The sequence below is a fragment of the Pinus tabuliformis genome, chromosome 2_2 (assembly GCF_031772625.1).
Source record: "Pinus tabuliformis cultivar Carrire ecotype Pingquan chromosome 2_2, CPIR1, whole genome shotgun sequence".
In the NCBI taxonomy this organism is placed as follows: domain Eukaryota; kingdom Viridiplantae; phylum Streptophyta; class Pinopsida; order Pinales; family Pinaceae; genus Pinus; species Pinus tabuliformis.
In genome coordinates, this window is record NC_142300.1 from 1211265510 (window position 1) to 1211286546 (window position 21037).

The 21037-nt window shown below is 39.1% G+C and overlaps 1 pseudogene; it reads left to right on the plus strand.

Annotated features, from left to right (window-relative positions):
• The first annotated feature begins 12462 nt into the window (after window positions 1–12462).
• On the plus strand, window positions 12463–18503 carry LOC149197839 (putative L-gulonolactone oxidase 1 pseudogene; annotated as a pseudogene).
• The last annotated feature ends 2534 nt before the right edge of the window (window positions 18504–21037 follow it).

Genomic DNA, 21037 nt, shown 5'->3' on the forward strand with positions numbered 1-21037 from the left:
ATATAACATTTCCTTCACAAAAAAAATAGCAGGAAAGGAAGAATTCTTTAGAGCCAGTCCAAGTCATAATTAAACCTCGTGAAAACCTCTGCGTTGATCACGAGGATGCCAACTGGAGGAAAATCGTTCAAGCATTACACTATCCGTGGGAATACTTCCTACAATTAACTCCTATTAATGTTAAAATTGTAATTTCAACGCAACTGTTCACCAAGCCAGAAACCGTTCACCGGAATTTTCTCGGAGCGATTTGCCGACGGCGGAATATTCTGGCAAGGAGCTCCGATAAAATATGGAGCTGACACGTGGTTCACCACTGACGTAACCCAACGTAAGAATCTCGGAAGCTAAAGCTCAGTAGAAAATGGGTTTCCGATATCTTTCTCCACCGTCGGATTTACTCCATCGCTCTCCACCGTTGATCCACCAAAGCTGCATATGAGGTGCATTAAAAGCATTGCATGGTGTAAAAATATGTTTGACCGCCGTGAAAGTAATTATTTCATAGTTATTGTGATATGTGATAGGTTGGTGTAAGTTTAAATTTTAATGTTTTTTTATATATCGGGGGTATGGGCGCATATGCTCATTAAGTAAGTTTTGTATGGGGTATTGGTACTTGGTAATTTTTTTTTTTTTTTTTGAGTTGACCATTTTTGTAATGAAGTGAAGAACATAGGTGCGTGTGATTTTTTTTAAGATGAACGAGCCAAAAAAAAAATATATGCTCGTGGGTTGTAATGGTGGTGTTCGCCATTCTGTAAAACTGAGGAGTAGCGAAAAACCATGTGTGGTTTTGCACAGCAGTGCATAAAGAAAATGGTGGAGCGTATTTGTATGCATATGTAAATTTTATTACAGCAGTAAAGTTTTTTTTACTGCAGTGAATGTAAAAGGGGATTTACAGCAGTAAACCCAGCTCAGTGAATTCTCAGGTGAAAACACAGTAAATTTTTTTTGTTGAATGTTTTCTTGTGGTGAATCCCTCTCAGTAACAGAGGATGAATATGTATGAGGCAATATATTTTTGAATAGAAATGCTTTGTGTCAGTTTAATGGTGTCATCTGAGTCATTTTGTTTCTAAGAGGTTCTCTGTCAAAAGATCCTGGACAGAGTAAACAGAGCATTGGCTCTGTGGTAAACATATTGTTTGTTTTTGGTATTTTGCATCAAATACCCAACAGTGGTATCAGAGCAGGCTCAGGCTCTTTAAAGAAGTTAAAGAAGCTGAAGGGAGAAGGTTGTTGCTGCAGCAAAACTTCTCAGGCAGATAGAAGACTCAGACATCAAAGGATTCAGGTATTTCAAAAGTTTTTTTTGTGTTGCTGAAGAAACAGTCAGTTGTTTTTAAACATACAGTCAAGGACTCAGAGGCATAGATCAGAATGCAAGGAATGGCAAGCACAAGCATGGGTATGTTTAACACCCAGCTCCCACAGTTTAATGGGAAGAACTATGACTACTGGTCAATAACTATGAGAGCCCTGTTTGCCTCTCAAGATTTATGGGAAATAGTTGAAGATGGTTTTGAAGAACCAGCAGATGAAACTGAGTTCAATGCATTAACTCAGGGAGAGAGAGATCTCCTGAAGAGCAATAGGAAGAAGGATGCAAAGGCCATTTTATTGTTGCATCTAGCATTAGACCAGAGTATATTTCCAAGGATAGCAACAGCTAAAACATCAAATGAAGCATGGCAAACCCTCAAGACAGCCTATCAAGGCATGGAGAGAGTGAAGACAGCAAAACTACAATTGCTGAGAAAGGATTTTGAGAATCTGAGCATGAAGGAGTCAGATAACATTGACTCATTCTTCACTCATGTGATTGGTGTAATCACACAAATGAGAACTCATGGAAAAACCATTGAAGATAGAAGGATTGTGGAGAAAATATTGAGGGTCTTACCCTCAAGGTTCGATGCCATAGTCACCACCATTGAAGAGACAAAGGATCTCTCAAACTATTCAGTTGATGAGCTACATGCATCACTGATAACACATGAGCAGATGTTGAGTAGGAATGAAAACTCATCTCTTGAGCAAGCCTTCAAGACCCATATGTCCTTTGGAAGAGGAAGAGGTCAAGGCAGAGGAAACAAGAGAGGAAGAGGCAGAAGCCAGAACAGAGGTGGAAGGAACAGCCCATCAAATGCACAAGGAAGAGGCAACAATCCAAATCAGAACCAAGGTCAAGGCAGCAGCCAACAAAGAGATCAGTGTCAGGCTCAAGGACAAAGGTATGATAAATCTAATGTTCAATGCTATTATTGCAAAAAGTATGGACATTATGCTAGTGATTGTAGAAAGAAACAGCATGATAAGAACAACAGAGAAAATGCAAATGTTACAAGAGAAAACAGCAGTCAAGACAATGTTCTGTTAGCTTGTAACATGGCTGAAACACATAGTGAGGACATATGGTTTTTAGACTCAGGTTGCAGCAACCATATGACCGGAAACATAGCCTTCTTTTCTGCCCTAGATAAAAATGTGAAATCAGAAGTCACACTAGGAACTGATAGTAAAGTGTCTGTTATGGGAAAAGGAGAAGTAAAAATATTTTCAAAGCAAGGAGAAAGGAAAACCATAGCAGATGTATACTATGTCCCCGGAATGAGATGTAATCTCTTGAGTATTGGACAGCTTGTCCATAAGGGGTACAATGTTTTCTTTAAAAATGATGTATGCACCATCATGGATATACCACCCAGCAAAAGATGCATTGCTGAAGTGAAGATGACAAGGAACAGGATGTTCCCTCTCAGGATCAGGGCAGACTTGAAGAACAAGAAGGAAATGGCAGCAGTCACCCAAGAGGCCTTCCAAAGCGTGCCAAAGGATGAGAACTGGTTATGGCACTTGAGATTCGGGCATCTAAATTTTGGAGGTCTAAACTTATTGAGCAGAAAAGGAATGGTAAAGGGATTACCATTGATAGAGAAGCCGGACAGCCTTTGTGAAGGTCGTATATTGGGCAAACAACATAGAGAAAGCTTTCCATCAGGGAAAAGCATAAGAGAAAAAACACCCTTAGAGATTATCCACTCAGATTTGTGTGGACCAATGCAAGCTCCATCATTAGCTGGCAGCCTATATTTCTTGACATTCATTGATGATTTTACAAGAAAGACTTGGATATATTTCCTCAAGAACAAAAGTGAAGTCTTTGAGAAATTCCAAAATTTCAAAGCACTTGTGGAGAACCAAAGCGGGCTGCACATAAAAGTATTGAGAACTGATAGAGGAGGTGAGTATATCTCAAATGAATTCCTAAAGTTTTGTAGAGAAAATGGAATACATAAACAGTTCACAACTCGGTACACCCCACAACAAAATGGAGTTGCTGAAAGGAAGAACAGAACCATCATGGAGATGGCAAGGAGCATGTTGAAGGCAAAGCATTTGCCAAATGAGTATTGGGCTGAAGCTGTACATTGTGCAGTTTATATATTGAACAGGTGTCCTACAAAAGCAGTCTTGAACAAAGTGCCAGAAGAGGCATGGAGTGGGAGAAAGCAAGGAGTCACCCACATGAGAGTTTTTGGATGTGTGGCTTATGCACACATACCAGATCAGCTAAGGAGGAAGTTGGACAGCAAAGGGGAGAAATGCATCTTCATTGGATACAGTGATGAATCCAAAGCCTACAGGCTGTACATCCCATCTACCAATAAGTTCTTTGTAAGCAGGGATGTTCAATTCATTGAGGAGGAAGCTTGGGATGGAAGCATAGAGAAAACAGTGAATGTCAAGAACTGTTTGTCTCATGATGAAGATGAAGAGGAGGTGGCTGAAATGCATCCTCAAACAGCAGAGCCAACACAAGGACAGCAAGGAACACCATTGAGGATAAACGAGAGTGCTTCTCCAAGCACACCACAAGGAGGAAATTCAAGTGCATCTTCAAGCACTTGCACACCAAGTGAACGAGGTAAGAAGTTTAGAAATTTAAGTGACATTTATGATGAAGGAATGAATTCCTTATTTGCCTTGTATTGTCATGTTGATGATCCTATTCATTTCGAGGATGCAATCAAAGATAGGAAATGGATAGAAGCTATGGATGAGGAAATAAATGCCATAGAGAGAAACAAAACATGGGATTTGGTTGAGTTACCAAAAGACAAAGAAGTCATTGGTGTGAAATGGGTCTATAAGACCAAGAGCAATGCTGAAGGCAAGATTGAAAGGCATAAAGCAAGGCTGGTTGTCAAAGGGTACAAGCAGCAGTGTGGGAGAGATTATGAGGAGACTTTCGCACCAGTTGCAAGAATGGAAACAGTGAGAGCAGTGTTGTCTATAGCAGCACAAAACAAATGGAAAGTCTACCAAATGGATGTGAAATCAACATTCCTAAATGGAGTGTTAATGGAAGAGGTCTATGTGGAACAGCCTCTCGGATATGAGAAGAAAGGTGAAGAGCACAAAGTGTGCAAATTGAAGAAAGCTCTTTATGGGCTGAAGCAAGCGCCAAGAGCATGGTACAGCAGGATAGATTCATATCTATTGGATAATGAATTTGACAAATGTGAAGGAGAACCCACAATCTACATCAAGGAAAAGGATGGTAAAATCTTAATTGTTGTCTTGTATGTAGATGATGTTATTTTCACTGGAAATGATATTTATCTTATTGAGAATTTTAAATCAGTCATGAAGGATGAATTTGAAATGACTGACATGGGTTTGTTGAGATACTTCTTAGGCATAGAAGTAGATCAAAATGAAAAAGGAATTTTTATATCTCAAGCAAGATATGTAAATCAAGTTTTGGGCAGATTTAAGATGGAAGAATGCAAGGCAGCAATCACTCCCACAGTGATGGGATTAAAACTCAGCAGAGAGGACAGCAGCAAGGATTTTGATCCTAGCTTGTATAAAAGCATTGTGGGCAGCCTTATGTATTTAACAGCAACTAGGCCTGATTTAATGTATGCTGTTAGTTTGATTTCCAGATTCATGGAGAGGCCAAAGGAGGCACATTGGCAGGCAGCAGAGAGAATTTTGAGGTATGTCAAAGGTACCAAAATGTTTGGAATTTTATATCATGCCTCAGAACATTCAGATTTGATTGGATACACTGACAGTGATTGGGCTGGAAGTGTAGATGATCGGAAGAGCACTTCCGATTATGTTTTTAATATGGGTTCAGGAGCCATCTCATGGGCTTCTAAGAAGCAGTCCATTGTAGCATTGTCTACAGCAGAGGCTGAATATGTGGCAGCTACAACAGCAGCATGTCAAGCAGTGTGGATGAGAAGAATGTTGAGAAGCTTAGGCCAAGAGCAGGCAAAAGCGACAGTGATCTTTTGTGACAATAGCTCAGCTATTGCGTTGTCAAAGAATTCAGTGTTTCATAAGAGAACGAAACACATTGATACAAGGTTTCACTACATCAGAGAATTGGTGAACAATGGAGAAATTGTCCTAGAACATTGCAGGACTCAAGAACAGGTAGCAGACATCTTGACAAAGCCATTGGATCAGAAAAGCTTTGAATTTTTGAGAAAGTGTCTGGGTATGACCGAATGCCCAGCTGTTGAAATTAAAGGGGAGTGTTAAAATTGTAATTTCAACGCAACTGTTCACCAAGCCAGAAACCGTTCACCGGAATTTTCTCGGAGCGATTTGCCGACGGCGGAATATTCTGGCAAGGAGCTCCGATAAAATATGGAGCTGACACGTGGTTCACCACTGACGTAACCCAACGTAAGAATCTCGGAAGCTAAAGCTCAGCAGAAAATGGGTTTCCGATATCTTTCTCCACCGTCGGATTTACTCCATCGCTCTCCACCGTTGATCCACCAAAGCTGCATACGAGGTGCATTAAAAGCATTGCGTGGTGTAAAAATATGTTTGACCGCCGTGAAAGTAATTATTTCATAGTTATTGTGATATGTGATAGGTTGGTGTAAGTTTAAATTTTAATGTTTTTTTATATATCGGGGGTATGGGCGCATATGCTCATTAAGTAAGTTTTGTATGGGGTATTGGTACTTGGTAATTTTTTTTTTTTTTTTGAGTTGACCATTTTTGTAATGAAGTGAAGAACACAGGTGCGTGTGATTTTTTTAAGATGAACGAGCCAAAAAAAATATATGCTCGTGGGTTGTAATGGTGGTGTTCGCCATTTTGTAAAACTGAGGAGTAGCGAAAAACCATGTGTGGTTTTGCTAAAGAAAATGGTGGAGCGTATTTGTATGCATATGTAAATTTTATTACAGCAGTAAAGTTTTTTTTACTGCAGTGAATGTAAAAGGGGATTTACAGCAGTAAACCCAGCTCAGTGAATTCTCAGGTGAAAACACAGTAAAGTTTTTTTGTTGAATGTTTTCTTGTGGTGAATCCCTCTCAGTAACAGAGGATGAATATGTATGAGGCAATATATTTTTGAATAGAAATGCTTTGTGTCAGTTTAATGGTGTCATCTGAGTCATTTTGTTTCTAAGAGGTTCTTTGTCAAAAGATCCTGGACAGAGTAAACAGAGCATTGGCTCTGTGGTAAACATATTGTTTGTTTTTGGTATTTTGCATCAAATACCCAAAAATTAAGTCCAAGTCTAACTCGAAAGCTGGAGAAGGAAACCTCAAGTTGGTATGTCGATGGATTTCCATACTGTGCTTCTTGATCTGAAGGGTTCGTTCTACTGCTCGCGGCAGGAGCATAGAAGCTTGAGGGAAAACCCCATCACCTCGGACCTCTGCAACCTGCAAGCCGAGTAGAAAGAGTCTCAACGCTAATCAATAGGAAAACTTTTTTTAAGTCAAACTAACTAAATAATGAAGTAAGCCTCACCTGTGGTAGCTTGGCGAGGGTTTTCCATCTACCGATACCAGAGAAGAACCTGAAAGGGGTACTACGCCTTCACTTACGTAAATGGACCAGAGTTACTGTCAGTTGTGGATAAAAGAACAAATAAAAGAGACGGAACAAAAAGCGTAATAATCAGGAGACAATATCAATAACCTCTACGATAAAGAATACACCTGCCATCAAAGGTAGCGAGTTGGGTGTTGAATAGGGCAGTTCCCTACAACTATGCCGAATTCCGATAAAGAATACACCTGCCATCAAAGGTAGCGAGTTGGGTGTTGAATAGGGCAGTTCCCTACAACTATGCCGAATTCAATGGAGGATCTGAGCACACCTACAACTATGCCGAATTCATTGGAGGATCTGAGCACACCTACAACTATGCCGAATGGTAGAAACGAAGACCAGACGCCGGTAGGCTTCCCATTCTATTTCGAAGTTGCAGAATGAAGAGGCGGAATCAAGCTCTGGTCGATAATCAAGGTGTAGAACCCGAGTTTTGGGGGTGTGAACCTCTGTTGTAGATTATTAATGTATACTTTTAAATATGTCTATAATTTTTGTTATTTTATTGTGCAAGTGATGAAATTTATAAAGTACTATTATTATTTAACTATATTTAAAAGTGTGTTTTCTAATTATAGATATTTGCAAATTTGCAAATTTGTATCATTTATTAATAAGAATTAGACAATGAATATAAGCGAACAAGCTCAATTTCTTAGCAAAGCATCGAAACTTAGTTAGGTTTTTAAATTTATTCTTCTCAATTAGAATGGTTTAGTTACCTTAATTTTATTAAATTATTATAATAATGGCTAACATTATTTTCATTTAATACTATAATAAATCAAATAAATAATCAATTTAGTGCAATATAACTTTCTCATAAACCTTCAGATTCTTGTAGTCTAACGAGGCGGAGGAGTTGCCCAAAAAGTTATGGAAATTCCAATCATATTTAGAGAAAATCTGGCAAGGATTTTTGTAAATCCAAGTTATAGTTGTTAAATTTCAAAATTTAACGTGTCCTAGATGTTTTTGTTGGTGGTGAATCTATTTCCACCATTAAAAACACGATTCAAACACTGACTCTACAATATTTTTTGAAAATTTAACTGGATTCCTGCCATTTTTGGTTGTCCGGGCAATTCCTCTACCTCTTTAGATCGCAACCTTTAGATTTTGTAAAACTTGGTTAGGAAGCAAAGCAAAAGGCAATTAAGTCACGTGCAGTGACTTTTAAAACAAATTAGATAATGGATTAATATGCCATTCTTGTCACAAGTACACACGCAAGTACATTTGCAAAAACGTCGGTCATGGGTCATGACTCACAACGCATTTTGCTTCTCCAGTACCGTTAGTAAGAATTCACTGACACAATGGTTAAGTTAATTTCCAACTAGTATTTTTCGCTTGCCACTTTTTGACGGCTACCGTTAGTAAGAATTCACCGACACAATGGTTAAGTTAATTTCCAACTCCAGTTTTTGACGGCTATGTAGCTGCTAGCTATATATAGTTACTGGATTATTAATAAGAGGGGTTGTATATTTGGTTAGTTTGATTTCATAAGTTTAATGGGTAAGTTTTATATAGTTTAAAGACTCTAAACGTTTTTCAAGGAGTTAAATTTATATATACAATAAAAAAGCTAGTTTAAATAACACAAATCAAAATTTTACTTTAATTTTTTGCTAAATTAAAGTCCAAAAAATTTACAACTCTGTACATTATCAAATGGATGGCTTATACTACCCCACTCATTAATGACCCAATAACTACATATATTATTGGCCACTTTCTACAATGCAATATTAATTCTTATCATTTAAGCTAATATTTTTTAATTAAAATTTTCAACTCATTTTTTTCCTACAATTGTTTTGGAAATAATATTTTTTAATACACTAACAACATTTTCACATTGAGTATTTTTTAAAGTAATACACTCATCCACTATTAATATTATTTAATTCTAATTATTCAACATATTTTAAATTTTTGAAAATACAATATATAACTTTAAAAGGTATAATTTTTGAAAACAAAACCATATTAATTTTTATTTAAATATATTTAAAAACAATTTATATAATTATTTATTATCATTACTCTCTGTCAAATCAAAATACATCTTATAAAAAATATTATAATTAAAATATGTTATGATTCATGTAATTGTCAAGCCATTTAAACATGTTTGTAGCCATCCAAACATATTTATTGTTTGCACCATTTAAACCTATTCTATTTTCTAATTATGAAGGCTGTATTTTTCAATTTGAGGATTATTTTTTAAATACTATATATATATAAAATCAAATCAAATTTATATTTGATTTATTTATATATAAATATTTATTTTTATTAAATTATAGATTATAAATTATCGTTTTGATAAATTAATTCATTTTATTTAAAGATTTAAACTATTTATTAATCACATTAATATTAATCTAGTCAAATATTTACCATTATTAATAACTTCCGATTGAAGTAACTCATTAAACTTTTTTTCTCAATAAAATTAAACTATTTCTATTGAGTCAAATATAGTACAATCAAGAGAAGCAAGAAACCGGCCGACCGGAAATGATGAAACTATCAATCTCGGTCCCTGAGAAGGAATGAACCATGCACGGAGCTACAACAATTAACTTGAGAGCAAAAAAATGACTTTTACCCCACAGGGCAGAATTCTCAACACGATGTTTTTTTCCCTTTCTTTTTATTGACTTTTATCCAGCCATCCTGGGGAGTATGAGCTAAAACAACTTGAAGACTGGAATTCTCCAACAGGGGGATCTCCTTATCTGATTTAGAAGAGGAGGTCTCATGGACGCGTTTCTGGGAGATTGCTGAGACAGTGGTGTGCGCAAGAGTATCAGTGGGCAGATCCATCGTCTGAGGCGCCTGGTCCGGTTTTGCATCGCTTTCCTCATCTTTCGAGCTTGAGGAATCAGAGATCATTACTGGCGGCGGAGAACAAGGGGTCCAACGCTTGGGTTTGGTCTTTGCAATGTTTCCCTTTTTCGATTTTGCAGAGAGTGATGGGTAAGAATTCTGCAGGTGCCCTGTTAGGTGATAGTGGTGGCAACGGAAGGCAGTGTTCTCGTAATCCAAGTTCTGGGTCCAAACAAAGTCATTGATCTTGAGATTGATTTGATCTGGCAGTCCCTTGCTTAGATCTAGCTCCACACGTATTCTGGCATATGTGTAGAGACCTTGAAGTTCCCGCCAGGACTCTCCCATTAAAAAGCGGCTCGAGGCATTACCTATGCCCCTATAGACTACTAAATGCCATAGGTGAGCTGGTAAGTTTGGAAGTCTGATCCAGACAGGCGTTTTGGTGATGACTGCAGATGCTGGGTCAAAATCTGGGAACCATGGAGTTAAGAAGAGTCCCGCTAAACCCATGAACCAAGGACCTTCTTCTAAGGCCTGTTCATAGTGCTTAGGATTGTCGAACAGAACTATAAAATATCCTTTTGAGCAGAAGCTGACCTTGCAATGGTCAGTCCAGTTGTCATGGATCCAGTCATAGAGGTCCTTAGAGCGTGGCCAAAGCCCATTGAATCTGCAAATGATGGCCCTTTCAGCAAATTTTTGAAGGTTATCTGCAAGGCCAGGGTGGGAGATCTCAACAGAGGGAACCTCCTCTAACTTGTCAACCAGAAAAGGCTTGGGTTTGGGAGTCTCAGGGGGAATGGGAATCTCAGAGTGTACAACAGCTTTGTAGGAGAAAGGAGGAGTAGAAGAAGATTGACTTGCAGCGCCAACTCTCAAATGAAGGGAGAACACTAAAGAGCTATTATGATTTATGTTGTAAGAAGAGAGGGGAAGAGGATCATCGAGTTGTTTACCTTGAAATAGAAGTCTCTGTAGGGCAGAGGGGATCCCGAATTGGCGTTCCAGTTTTACCTTGAGATTCTACACCAGATCTGAAGGGTAGACCCATTGCAGAATGGTCTTGCCTGAGATCTGCGAGATTTGAACCTGAAAGGGGGCAGAGAAATTTTCAAAAGCTTTCTGGAGCGACACAGTGCCTGAATCTTTTGGGTCTCATATCTCCTGACGAACTGGAGGCGGTGGGGGAGGAAAAAGCTTCTGTAGAAAGGAAGCTATCGCCCCAGCCCAGATCCGCTGCAAAGGATAGGACTGCAGATCTGTAGAGGGGCCGACTGATCATTTGCATTAGACAAACCCCTGCCTCGCTGCCTTTTTGGAGAAAAACGAGAGAGGCCAACTCTTGGAGCGCGTCCAAGGTCTCTGTCCCAGGAGAAAAGTCTGGGCAGCTGGCAAGCAAATCTTCAGAATATCTTCAGAGGCCACCAGCAAGCCGGAGAAGAAGCCGACCATCGATTGTGGTCGTAAGCGCTAGCACTATAGAGTGTGGATTTTGCCGAACATCAAGAGCTGGTGCGGGATCAGCGACAGTCTAAAACTCAACCTACTTGGCGCTGAAACTCCAACTGAGAGAGCCGCTGTACTGTGATAAGTGCTGAGATTTCCTGCATAAAGAGTTGCAGAGGGACACAAGGGACCCTTGAAAAGCTGAATCTGTCGCTGATTCTCTGAGTGTTGCATCTGCCTTTGCAGATCCGCATAGCAAAGGTTGAGCGGAACACATAGTGCAAGGTCAATGTCGATCGAGGCACTCTGGTGCGGCGCGAGAGTTGCAGAAGAAAGAGCCACCGACAAAACCCTAGTCTCCATTTCATTCAGTCCCCCTAGAAAAGCTTCACTTGTGCAATCGAAATATCGCCACTTGGCCCGAAGTAACTCATTAAACTTATTTTTAATATGAAATTAGATTAAAAAATGAAATATAAGGTAATAACATTTCTAAATATAACAATAAATAAATATTTTATAGTTTAAAAATATTACATAAAAATAATAAATTTTTGATTAATTATTAAATATTTTAAAAATTATAATCATTTTAAACCATTTTGAAAAATATAATTAAAAAATTATTTCACATTCACATAATATTTTATCACCCTCCAAAATCATTACCTTTATAAAAAAAATAAAACTATTAAAAAAATCACTACGTTAAAATATCCCACACTCGTATGAAATCTTGCCAACCTTCCCAATTTATTATCTTTATCATATTTAACAAAATTTATATAAACTTCTATCAATTATTTTTAAACATAAAATTAAAAAATAAAGTATAGTAACTAAATCTTTCAGTTAGTCTTTAAAAAAAAACCACTCTTTTAAAATATCCCACACTCACATGAAATCCGACTAAGCTCACACTTCATCATATTTAAGAAAAATTATAATATAAACTTCTCTTCATCATTTTTCAAAAGTTTAAATTAACCATTCTCTGGTGATGAATATGTTCATTCAAAGAGGTGATATATATATATATATATATATATATATATATATATATATATATAATTTTTTTTTGGTGACGGATACACCCCAAACTTAATCCCACTTCATATATTTCACGTCGAATTGATATATTAAAATTCTGTGGAGTTGCAATTTCCTCTGCATTTCGCCATGGCAATCGGGTCTTCAGTGTGGCAGCGATTATATAAACTCGCACTCAGCATCATATTCAACACAACTACGAGAAGAAGAAGATGAATCCAATAATCCGTGTAGGGATGGGCCACAAATTACTTGCCCTACTTCTATTATTCCTTGCTTTTCCATCATGCCTCCAGGCATTGTGCCTGCCTCCTCCCTCAGTCCAATGCAAAAGCAATGGAGGAGGATGCTAGATCTTAAATTATCAAGGCATTTGGGAGGATCACAACATTTACAGAGCTGTAGAGGCTGCGTCACCCAAGACAAAAGCCGAGATTCGGCATGCTATTTCCCGGGCTGTGAAAAAGAAGCAGAAGATCAAAGTGGTAAGCACTCTGGCTCATAGCCTCTCAAAGCTAGTGTGTGTTGGAGACCATGGATTGATTATCTCAATCGAAAACTATGCATCTGTCATTGGAGTGAACAAGGGTGCCATGACTATTACAGTCCAAGGTAGCGCCATGATGAGAGACGTTATGGAGGAAGCAACGAAGGAAGGCCTGGCTCTTCCAACTATGATTTACTAGAACGAAGTCTTTGCGGTGGGCGTTGTTTCTACGGGAGCCCACGGCAGTGGTCTCGTGGGCAGAGGTAGCAGTGTTTATGAATATGTGGTGGGTATGAGATTGGTGGTGCCTACATCTCCATCAGAGGTGTAAGGACTTGCGGTCCTTGGCACGCCCACCTGATGTGCGACGGAGCTTGTTGGTGAACAAGCGAAGGTAAAAATGTGGAAGTGCAAGCTCTACGACCAAGTGTGCGTGGAGACATAGTCATAATGCACATGAGAAGTGGAGGGCGAGCTTGTTTATACGGTGGACAGCGTGGGTGTTCACTTGATAAGCCGACGGTGGAAGCATTGTTTGGCGAGGCGTTGGTTGATGGGCCGACCAACCGCAAAGACAAATGAAGGCGTTGGTTTGACATATAACGCAGGTCGGCCGTGGAGATGGTTAACCATGCGTGGAGCATATATATTGGCACATTGGAGATTCATTTGGACATCATTCGAACTCGACCATTCATGGAGTAATGCGAGTGAGGAGCATATGATAACAAGGAAAAAGTGTGAAGGGTGGAGCAGGTCGTAGGAAGAGGTGCAGGTCGTAATGCACCCTCTCTTGGGCAAAGGCACACGGTGACATCGCACAGGTTTCGGTTATCGGTTGTGGGCGTGGGTGAAGGTGCCAGACTTGACACGGGTGTCTCAGGGGGCTCAGGTAGGAGCGCCCACCCGTCGTGCAAGGCTAAACGAGGAGCGCGGGTGGAGACTTGGTGAAGTCACCCGGCGCGTGCAAACAGTGGAAGCTTTGTTGGTGAAGCCGTGTGAAGGTGAAACGAGGGTGTCTTGGTGACTTGGTGGAGTCGCCCGCCCATCGTGCACGAAACAAGGTTCGATTGAGAAGTGCGGTAGGCAGCTCGTGTGAGGGCGCGCCCGCCCAGCTTGGGCAAGGAATCTTGGTTATCACACGAAGTTGTGGAAAGTTGAAATTTTGGCTAAGTATGAAACTTGGTGTTTCCCAAGTATACTTGTAAGCTTTATAAAGTTGAGGCTCTATAATAATATATATTCGGTTAGACTCATTGTTCAGGGAGTTGCCCCTCCCTTTATATTATGCAATTGTGTTCTTCATATATAATAGCTATTGATAATGAATGTGTATGGGTGTTCATTGGTATAATGGAAACATAATAATTACTTGGTTGAGAAACACAAACTAAGTAGGATATATGGTTAGGCGTAGTCCATGAACATAAGTATTGGTGAAAAAAAAGTGTTCGGTGGTACCGCACCTCGCCAAGAGCGGTTGAAAGACTACCGCCGACCTGGGGGCGTGAAAGTTGGTATAAGAGCTAGCAGCTGATTTGGGTATTGAAGATTGAAGCTACTACACACCTCCACTAAAGTGCAGGTGGTATCAGAGCTCACGGTTGGCGCTGGTGAATGAAGTGACAGGTGGTATCAGGTGGCTAATATCTTGGTTGATGGTGAAGAGCTTGACAGGTGGTATTCAGGGTTGAAGAAACTTGGAAGCTGGTGACAGTGAAGCAGGTACTTGCAGGTGAAGGAAGTTGTTTCACATACAAGTGGAACAAGGGCTGGTTCAGGTTGCAGGCAACTTGGTGAAGCTGTTGGATGGTCGATACTCGATCACAAAGAAGGAAGAAGGAAGCAGAAATGGCAGGTGAATCTCGTGTTGGATCGAGTGAATCTAGCCACAATGCGACCGAGGCCTTTATTGAAAAACTACTAGAGAGAGTGGAGACATTGGAATCTTACTGGACTACAAAGATGGATCTAGTCGTGAAAGAGCTAGAGGATCATGTGTCGTTGAGGGAAGAGTTTGATGAACTCCGGACTCAGCATGAGTACACTAATCTTAAGTGTACACAACTTGAGAATGAATTCAAGGAGATTGGAGAAGCAAGGGACAAGGGTCTGGCAGAGATCGTGAACTTGTGGAAATCTCTTAATGGTGCAAATGATGAGATCGCGGTGTTGGAGAAGGTCGTGAGACATAACTCAGGTGGAGGAGTGTCTCATGTGAAAGTCAAGGAACCAGAATCTTATGTTGGTACAGGAAGTGCGAAGACTCTTGGTAACTTTCTCTGGGATATGGAGCAATACTTGGAACGCTTGGGTCTATCCGATGATGAGACAAAGGTGAAAGTGGCTGCTTAATTCCTGACAAAAGATGCTAAGATGTGGTGGAGAAGACGGATGGATCAGATTGCCAATGGCAGTGCTGATGACATTACTTCTTGGGATGATATGAAGAAAGCTTTGCAGGCTCATTTCAGTCCTCAGGATGAAACGTGGGAAGCAAGGATGAAGATTAAATTCATAAAGTAGACAAGGAACCTACAGACATATCAGCGGGAGTTTGCAAGTGCAGTTCTGGAACTTCCTGACATGGCAAAGAGGGACAAGGTGTTCAACTTCATTATTGGATTGAAACCTTGGGCATGCAATGAAGTGAAGAGGCAGAAGATTAAAACACTTGAAGAAGCTTTTGCTACTATGGACAGGTTGGTGGAGCATTATGATGAGACTTCTGATGAGAGGAAGAAGAAGTCCGATAAGCCGAAAGAGAAGAAGAAAGATGAAGCTTCAAAGTCGGATGAGAAGATGAAGAAGCCATTGAAGTGTTGGATTTGTTTTGAACCACATACGGTGAAGAATTGCCCTTCTAGACCGAAAGTGGCCACTATTGCACAATCTAATACAAAGAAAGAGAACCTTCTATGGGGATGATGCAGATTCTTGGTGCTGCTGCTGCTACAGAAGTGGTCTCTCGAAGAGATCCTGAAAGGAACAACTTGGAATATTTTCGGATGAAGATTGAAGGTATGGAGGTACTTACTATGGTAGATAGTGGAGCTACTCATAACTTCATGAGTGAAGATGTTGTGAGAAGAATTGGGCTGAAGTTTGTACCAGTGAAGGCACAAATGAAAACGGTGAATTCTCCTCATGATTCGGTTCTTGGTGTAGCTGAAAGAGTGGACACAACACTAGGTGAGTGGACTAGGAAAGTCGACTTCACTATAGTGCGGATTAATGACTATGAAGCTGTGCCGGGGATGGAATTCTTGAAACAATTTGATGCTATGATTGTTCCACATTTGAAGAAGCTATACATTTACGATGGAAGGGAAGATGTAGCCATTGGTGTTCCAACCATTGGTGTGACAAAGCCTGATTGTAATCTGACAGTGATTCAGATGGAGGATGAGAAGCGCATGGAAGACATGAGTAAGCGATTGTCTACTGTTGAGATAAATCTTACCGAGTCGTCATTGGTCATCAAGACACTATCTGATAGTATCTTCGATTTGTCAAGAAGGCTAGAAGCGGTTGAGGATGATGATGATGATGAGGAGGCTTATGTGAGGCCGAATGTCTGAGAGGAGGATCGGGTCACTTATTTACAGAGGATGAAGATAGAGAATCCTGACAGATGGATTGAGATTATTAGTGAGGGTGATCCTTCAGGCTTTACTCCCTCTACATCTTCGTAGATGACATAGAAGATGGGGCTCATTGTTAGCTGCTCATGGAAGTGAGTCCTTGAAACAGGTTGAGCAGGTATGATAGATGGTGTAGGGATGGCTTGGCATCAAGCATCATGACATGTTGCAGATGGGATGGAGTTTCCAGGGACCTGAGCATGGGTGAGATTCTTGGTGAGTTCGAGATGTGGCAGAATCCGAGATAGACTGGTGAAGGCATAAGGATGTTCACTCTCATGGCTTGAGCGTGACAGTTGGATTAGCTACCCAACTAGTTCAAACATGGGGTTCGGAAGTGCACGGAGAGATGTTGGCGTTAGGCAGACAAGGAGGACAATTCATAGGATGGGACGACACATGATGGAGATGGAAGTTCTACATATGTTGCATGAATGTTTGCGATATGTGGAGGAGTCGATATCATGGACCGAGGATGAGACAGTTGTTGATATTGATCTTGGTGGATGGCTGCCAGGATGGGATGTTGTCGAGGACGACAACGGTTTTAGGTGGAGGAGGATGTAAGGACCTGCGGTCCTTGGCACGCCCACCCGATGTGCAACAGAGCTTGTTGGTGAACGACCAAATGTGAAAATGCGAAGTGCAAGCTCTACGACCAAGTGCGCGTGGAGACATAGTTATAATGCGCATGAGAAGTGGAGGGCGGGCTTGCTTATATGGTGGACAACGTGGGTGTTCACTTGATAAGCTGACGGTGGAAGGATTGTTTGGCAGGGCATTGGTTGATGGGCCGACCAACCGCAAAGACAAACGAAGGCATTGGTTTGACGTATAATGCAGGTCGGCCGTGGAGATGGTTAACCATGCGTGGAGCGTATATATTGGCGCTTTGGAGATTAATTTGGACATCATTCGAACTCGACCATTCATGGAGTAATGCGATTGAGGAGCATATGATAACAAGGAAAAAGTGCGAAGTAAGGTGGAGCAGGTCGTAGGAAAAGGCGTAGGTCGTAATGCGCCCTCTCTTGGGAAAAGACACACGGTGACATCGCACAGGTTTCGGTTATCTGTTGTGGGCGCGGGTGAAGGCGCCGGACTTAACACGAGTGTCTCGGGTGGCTCGGGTAGGAGCGCCCGCCTGTCGTGCAAGGCTAAACAAGGAGTGTGGGTGGAGACTTGGTGAAGTCGCTCGGCGCGTGCAAACGGTGGAAGTGTTGTTGGTGAAGTCGTGCGAAGGTGAAACGAGGGTGTCTTGGTGACTTGGTGGAGTCGCTCGCCCGTCGTGCACGAAACAAGGTTCGGTTGAGAAGTGCAGTAGGCAGCTCGTGTGAGGGCGCACCCGCCCAACTTAGGCAAGGAATCTTGGTTATCACACGAAGGTGTGGAAAGTTGTAATTTTGGCTAAGTATGAAACTTGGTGTTTCCCAAGTATACTTGTAAACTTTGTAAAGTTGAAGTTGTATAATAATATATATTCGGGCAAACTCATTGTTCAGGGAGTTGCCCCCCCTTTATACTGTGCAATTCTGTTGTTCATGTATAATTGCTATTGATAATGAATGTGTATGGGTGTTCATTGGTATAAAGGAAACATAATAATTACTTGGTTGAGAAACACAAACTAAGTAGGACATATGGTTAGGCGTAGTCCATGAACATAAGTATTGGTGAAAAAAAAGTGTTCGGTGGTGCCGCACTTTGCCAAGAGCGGTTGAAAGACTACCGCCGGCGTGGGGGCGTGACAAGAGGGGTACAACAAAGTCATGAGCTTGAGTACTGAAAGAGATGAAGATGAGCTGAAGGCTGCGAGATTCTCTCTGGGAACGCTGGGAGTAATCTCGCAAGTCACCTTCGCTCTGCAACCCATGTTCGAGCGTTCTTTAATAGGCCGAATCTAAGCGATGATAAGGAGCTTCAAAATGAAACGACCCATTTTCTGAGGGCTCATGATTTTGCAGATTTAGTATGGTTTCCCTTTCATCAAAAGGCGTTGTTTAGACCATTCGATCGAGTTTCTGTTGAAGTTTCTGGTGACGGCCTCAACATTGGCATTGGGAATTTTCCATACAGCGTGGCCCACCTTGAATATTCTGATTACCTAAGTAAACATTTACAAATTTCCCACTTGTTTTTTGATTGAAAATTATGTTTTGTTGTTTTTAATAACTGGGCTTGGCTTAATAAGATATAATAAGAATCCAGTATAAATCCATTTTAATCACTTATTTATTATGCAAAACTTATTTTGAAAAGTCAAACTTCAAAAACGTTAAGAGATTTATTACAATTAAAATTACAACATAATTTAAATTAATTTTATTATTAATAAATGAGTATTATATATTTAAAGTCAAACATTTTAATATATTTTACTTAATAAATATTTTATTTTGAAATATTTTATTTAATATAAAAGTTAAAATATTTTATTTTGAAATATTTCATAAACTTCACAGTTTGAGGTAAATAGGAGTACTACCTAAGCGATTAATTAAGCAAGTGGTATAGGGCAGGTCTAGGTAGGTCTTCCTTCAAGTCGGGCTCTTCCTTCTAATATTGCCAAATGATGCTCCGTCTCGGACAAGAAGGTGATTCAATGTATGCAAACAGCACGAGAACCCCTGTTGACCGGTGCCAAGGATACCAGGAGGGGAATCCTAATTGCCCATAGAACCGAAATATTTCAAAATAAAATTAAAATATTTTATCTATGAAGTATTTTTTCTATATTAAAATGTTTTTATTTTATTAATATATATTTTTTGAAAATCCCTAAAAACCAAACATTTTTCTAAGTTTGGAAAAAATTTCAGATTTTCGTGTTTTTACATGTTTATTATTGTAGCGGATTTCATATTTTTGTGTTTTTAAATGTCTATTATTCGCTCTGCTACAAGGGAGGGTACCATAAAATTTAAACCCACTTCATTTTCAATGTAGCCACTACCACTTAGATTACCCTAAACTAACAGAAATCAAAATTCTTTTATCAAAAAAATATATTAATATAATTTTAAATACACATCCATCTAATTTTATATATGAAAATATTTTAATTTTCAATGTAGCCACTACCACTTAGATTACCCTAAACTAACGGAAATCAAAATTCTTTTATCAAAAAAATATATTAATATAATTTTAAATACACATCCATCTAATTTTATATATGAAAATATTTTATTTATATTTTACATTAGTTTTTTTTGAATACCACCAATTTTATTTTATAGTAACAATTAAATAAATTACACCGAAAAATGTATTAATTTTATATATGAAAATATTTTATTTATATTTTACATTAGATTTTTTTGAATACCACCACTTTTATTTTATAGTAACAATTAAATAAATTACACCGAAAAATGTATTACTTCTTTGTTCTGTATTGAAATATATTCTGATAGTCAAAATTAATATTATTAAACTACTTAAAAAAAATATAAGATTTTTTAAATTATTTGATTAACCTAAAAATTTAAAATATAAATATTTTACTTATAATATTTTTAATTAATTAAATATGTATATTGATTTTTATATAATTATCAATGAACGTGTAATCAATTTACGGTGGGGAATTCTGTGAGTTTGAAAGCTCTTTTGAATGATTTCAGTCCTCAAACCCATCCTGAAATTTCAGTTTCAGCTTCTCCATCATCAAACCCCTCTTTGCGATTTAAAAACCCCAATCAAAACAACCGTGGATTTGTTTAAAAATAATGTTGAATTATTAACTTGAGAAACACTTAGGCGATTCTGATCACACTCAACAATATCATATTAGTTTCACTCTCTCATGAATTAAATGTAAAATTGTATGTTGAGTTATATATGAAAGTAAAAGTCATTTTGTAGTAGGTTAGAGAGTAAGAAGTTAGCAAAAAAGAGAGCCCAAGTCTTTGGGGAGAAATTGATGGAACAAATTTTCAATATCATATTAGTTTCACTCTCTCATGAATTAAATGTAAAATTGTATGTTGAGTTATATATGAAAGTAAAAGTCATTTTGTAGTAGGTTAGAGAGTAAGAAGTTAGCAAAAAAGAGAGCCCAAGTCTTTGGGGAGAAATTGGTGGAGCAAATTTTGGTGGGCGCGTGAAAGCAACAATTAGAGTGTTTTACTGTGTGTTATTCCTCGTGACATTTTAGTTTTTACTTGGTGAATGAGTCGGGGCCTCATGTGAATGTATTTTCATGTTTTAGAATTTAATACTAAGCTTTTATTGTATTGCTCCAAACCTACTTTGTTATTTTGGTCGTGAGTGAATATTATTCATTAAGTCTCTGAAATAGCTCGCGGTGCCCGAAGGTAGTTGCTTGAAATCAGCACCGCGGGTAGTTGCTTGAAATCAGCTCCGCCATGGGAAGGTAGCTGTGCCGGAAATCAGCTCGGGGTGGGTGAAGGTAGCTACGCGAAAATAGCTTCGTCATGCCCTAACTCCTCGAAAGTAGCTTGGCAAAAGTCATAACTCTCTGCCCCTCGGCGAAAATTAAATTTTCCAAATATTTCTAACATGGTATCACAGTGGATTAAGTATTGTTAGTGTAAAAACAAGTGTTTTTACTAGCAGTAAGAATCGTTTTGAGGGCAGATTGTTTTTAGCATATTTACTAGTGGGTAGAAAGTTTTTTTTATGCTCGTAAATGACAACATCAAGCACAAGTTTGTC